Source organism: Pinus tabuliformis, chromosome 3_1, assembly GCF_031772625.1.
Source record: "Pinus tabuliformis cultivar Carrire ecotype Pingquan chromosome 3_1, CPIR1, whole genome shotgun sequence".
Classification (NCBI taxonomy): Eukaryota; Viridiplantae; Streptophyta; class Pinopsida; order Pinales; family Pinaceae; genus Pinus; species Pinus tabuliformis.
Genome location: NC_142301.1, coordinates 426,883,402 through 426,888,910, shown reverse-complemented (window position 1 = coordinate 426,888,910; position 5,509 = coordinate 426,883,402).

Sequence of the window (5,509 nt, the reverse complement as noted above, 5' to 3'; positions counted from 1 at the left end):
ATTCTAGAACTGAACCAGTGGAGATCGTGTAGGCTCAGAGGAACTATAGCCTCAGAGGGAGCATACCTATGGAGTTTTAGGATCTTCAGGTTCAAATGTGATGAGGCAGAGACACTACCAAGATTTCTAAGTTCATTCTCTAGGGTATGTTGCAGTGATGGATGTCAGATGGGATAGTATTGTCTGTATTGATGGAGACTTCCTAATGTTGGAAGTACCTCCCTCGCTAAGAGGGAGTGTTGATAATTGTAGCTTAGGAGGTACTCAAAACCCTAATCTTGAGGGTTATGGAGGAGTTGGCACACAAGTGTGGCTTTGGGCTTAAAACCTAAGCTTGGGGTTTTGCACCCATCGATGTTCAGGACAAAATTATTGATATATTTTGACACGTGATGGACGAGGATGATACTACTTGTCAAGCTGAATCTCATTCATAAACAATCATCTGATTCTAAGTTGTGGTTGAAGAGAAATGAATTTGAAGTTAAGATGGTTAAATTCGTTTAGTTGGACAGGTCGACTTGAGGTTAAAGTAGTGTCCAAAGACAAATTTGTTGGAGCCACTTGATGCCTATAAATATAGGTCAAGTGTGATGCATTGAGACACATACAAGAAGCATCTTTCATAGTCTACAAATCAAGAAAGCCAGCTTGAGTGCAGACAGTAGAAGTGCAAGAACACACGAGCGCAAGAACGTGTGAGTGTAGGAACATGCGAGTGTAGGAACGTGTGAGTGTAGGAACACAAGCGCAGGAACACGTGATTGCAAGAACACATGAGAGCATGAACACACGAGTGCAGGAACACGAGTGAAATAATGCGCAACTGCAGGAATGCAAGTGCAAAAAGCGCAGGTATAAGTAGTGCGAGTGAGGGATGAGAATGTAGCTGACTGCACCAAGGTGACACAGAATCTGAGCAGACCTAGGTATGTATTGTATTTAGTAGTTAAGGTTGAATTAATGCTAGTGGATGATGTCCTAGGAGATGACAATTTGGAAGTTTGTTAGGAGAGATGTGGAAGGGTTTCCTAGGTGTTGGATGCCCTAACTAGGAGAAGATGCTACAACAAGTATTGGTCACTCGTGGACTATTCGAGGTCAGCGTGAGAGTGGACCAAGTGTGATCGTGGATTCTAAATTTATGGTTTGTTCAATGACTGCATGATAGTGTCCAAGTTGGAGCCCGATGTGCACCAACTTCATTGACCTAGATGATTGCTATAGTGGAAGTTGTTGAGATCAAGGGTTGACGAACCAGAGGAGCAGTTGAGTAGCCCTTGAATTGTGTGTGGGGAAGGACTTCTACAATAGATGATGGGCAGTCCTTCTAGCCCGTCTTCATTTGGGAGATGGAAATTTTACAGTGATAGGTGGCAACCCTTCATGCACTATGTTGGCTTTCATTGGAGCAGTGCAGGTAGACCATAGTGGTCTAAAGTCCCTGAGTAGATGAGGAACATCAATGGATAGTTGAGAGTTGTTCACAAGTGGAGCTATGAACAACTCGACAAGTGTCTCGATGTGTTGTGCCCTTGATGGACTAAGGCACAAATAGTGAGCAAATTGATAGCCAAGGATCAGTGACTAGATGTACATCGATTGTTGATAGAGGCAATACTACAGATCAGGAGATGAAGGACCGAGCAAGTACTAGGTACGGCTGATAGGAATTGAGAGAGTCAACTACATCAACCTAATGGTCACAATATCTTGTTGAGGGTAGATTGGTTGTTAATGGACTGACACCAAGCCCCAGTTTTTGTATCTTATACTAATGGATGTATGAGGGCCATTATCACTGGTATGGGAGCCCCAGACTATTGTATTATATTTTATTAATATAACAAAATTGGGTTAAAAATTGTAATATTTTGTCTATATTTTGTGCACGTGTGATTACTATTGTTTATATTCCGCTGTGCAAAGTAGTTTCATTGTGATTCTTGGTTTGGTAGCGTCAGAGATTTAAGATTCTATCCTAGACCCAAGATCATGGAAAAATAACAGTATGAACCCCGCAATAGTTGGGTACTTTATCAAATGAAAGAACCTACCAATTAAAGATGCATCCACTTGGGAAGATGTGTTTTTCATACAAAAACATCCACATCTAATCAATTGTTGGATGAAACACTTGTTCGAAAGGTTGGAGCATATTTTACCCCTAAACATTGAGCTATTTCAATGTCATTATTATGTCATTATTGTTGTTATGGGTTTCCTAGTCTCATTATATGCAATTATAGTTGTAAAGATTCTAGGAAAAAGTGACACTTGGAGGAAAGATTCAAAAACGATCTTTGCATGTAACCTCCAGCTGCTAAAAATAGCTCCCTAAAATCTAGGGATGCTTTTTGCATGTTTCTTTTTGCTATTCAAAGAAAAGGAAGCCCATGCATGCAAGCTGTTTTCCCAGTCCCAGGTGGAACCAGTCAACTCAATGGCACACGCAATAGCCTGCTCAGCTGAGGGGGAAAAATGTGCATTTCTGGGAGGGAGTTGGGTTGACTTCCCAAAAGGTTTGCACAATTTCTGGGCTGAGAAACTGATTGCTTCCTAGAATTGCGCAATTTTTGGGCTGAACAACTAATTGTTGCCTAGAATTGTGCAATTTCTAGGCTGAGCAACTAACTGCTGCCCAAAATTGCACAATTTTTGGGTTGAGTAGCCCTCTTGGAAGGAATTGCGCAATTTTCTTAGTGAAGCTTGACAGGTAGATTTGCGCAATTCTGGAGCCAGCAAGTTGCCAAATAGGATTGTGAAATTTTTGGAGAGAAGGTTGGTTCCCCTCCAGAATTGCACAATTTTGTGAGGGAGTTTCTCAGCCTGCAATTGGACCAAGTTCAGAGAAACAACCTATGAGGGGGATACAACAAGCCATCATACATAGGCTGGAAATCTACAAGAAAATCACTGAAACTTGTGTACTTAACAAGGCAAGACATGGCGCTGAGGATGGTTGGTAGGGAGGCTCCAAAACGAAGCTAAAGCAAAATTTTGGAGGGTGGTTGTAGCCGCTACAACAAATCCACACCTAGGTTGGTTTGTTTATTGACTACCATGTTTTGTTTCCACAACATTTGGAAGAAGGAAACCCATATGAAATAGAGACTTAGATTTAATATATATATATATATATATATATATATATATATATATATGATTCAAAACCGCGTTATTATTGGGAGAATATTTCGGATGGACTTTCCACCCATCATCAGGGACTGAGAATTTGAATGATCACAAACCAACACTGTGTATTCATTTATAGAATAAAGATCACAAACTAGCACTATGTATTCATTTATAGAAGAAAGGTAAATATTTAGAATTAGGTGTTAAATAATAATAAAAATTAGTTGTTAAAGAATAAATTATTGGGAATAATATTAAGATAATAAAATAGTTGTTAAAAATGAATAAGTCAAATAAAATAGAGGAACAAGGGGAAAAGAATTGTAAGGGATTATTAGGAATATATTAGGATTAACTAATTAGATGTCGAAAGTCAAATCAAGATAATTAAAAATTAAAGGGAAATTAAAAATAAATAATTTTACTATTAAAAGAAATGGTTAAGCTCCCATATTTACCTAAATAATTAATTAATTAAATAGGAGTAGATAATTAAGAGGAAAATAAGAATAATAAAATGATTAAATTAATAGTAAAAATCAAATCGAAATTTAAACAAATTGATTAATTAAAAATATACAAATTAAAAAGAAATTAAAATTAATATGAAAATTTAGATAACATTACTTAACATGAAAAAAAATATAAATCGTCCAATAACCAAACTTAAATTTGTCTGAGATTTAATAAACCAAATAATATATATATAGATAAAAAAAAAAAAAAAACAATCTTGAATTTATAACCAACATAATAAAATCACAAGTCACGATCATCTAAATCAATGATTTTTACTTTGAAAAAAATGAGACGGAGAAAGATAAGACCTAAATAAAATGCTTAAGCATCGCTTCATTAATAGTCAATATCTCTAATCCAAAACAAAACTCCAATTTTATTTATCCTCTCAAATAATATGTATGCTCTTGAAAAACCTATGACCCAACTACCCTTCTATGTGTTATGCTTATTACTCATATTAATAACATTATTAATATTATATATTTATATCTAATATTTCATATTGATACATCTATTTTATTAAATTTATTATATTTTGATAAATTATTATTAATAATATAAATTCATAATTAATTTATTAAAAAATTAATATTTATAAAATTAATTTATAAATTTAAAAAATATTATAGTATAATTTTTTTATATGGATATATGGTTTATATTTTCACAAATCTAATTATATGAAATTCAAATAAGTTATATTAAATTTATTGTAACTAAAAAATTACCAAATATTTAGAAAGATCAAATCTCTTTTTATTTAAAAAAATTACTTTAAAAAAAATTGATTCTTTGTATACTTATAATTCGAAGTTAAGAGATTTAATATTTTTAATGCTTGATAGATTCAAAATTAATATATATATATATATATATGTTTAATTATTTATTATAATTAAGTATAATATAATTATTATTTTTATTTTATTTTTTTCCAAATGTTTAACATTATAGGCCATGAGTTAACAAAATCTTTTTCATATTGAAAAGTTAAAATGAGCTAAGTTTATTTCTTGATGATGATGATGATGATGATGATGGTTAATGTCGGCTGAGACCGAACTTGGTCTATCGGACCTAAAGAAACAAACTATTTATTTTGATTTAAGATTTTATTCCTATGGTCAAAAAGCTTGGAGAGAAGCCTCCTAAGCTCACTATAGTTTTGGCATTGTAAAAGGCTAGGAAGTTCGGTATTGTAACAAAGATTGTGAAACTGAGATCTAATGTGGTTTTACGCAGGGCACTTTAAGAGGAAGTGGTTTTCATCCTTGATGTTCCTATTCTCACATATATGGCCAATCCTTTCCATCCATGGTGTTTTAGGAACTGCCCAACGACCTGTTTCACTATGGAGTTCATGAGAATTCGTTCTAATCTTTGCTATATTAATTTTCTTCTTTGAGCTAGTTAAAATAGAGAGATACTTTTGATCTTCTAGGGTGGGGTTGATGACCTTCTTATAATAACTTAATTTTCTCTTAGCCACTAAATCTTTCTCACACCACATTTTTTCTTTGAACTTAGAAGTAACAATATCTTTAATGTTATTAATGTTTTGCAATGCATCATTCTTGTTGATCTCCCAATAGTTTAACCAGACCCTTAATTTCTTAAAAGCACTAAGTGAAGTGGTAAGTTCGATGGTTCAATGGATATATTGATTTGATATTTAAAGTAAACTATTATGTTTAAGTGGTAAGTTCGATGATTTAATGGATATATTGAATTCATATTTATACAATCAATAGTCTCAAGATAGGAATGCTATCTTAGACGTACAGTAGTGTGGTTGAGAGATTCTCTCAACCACACACTAAACTAGGAGAGACTAAATTCCTATTATGTA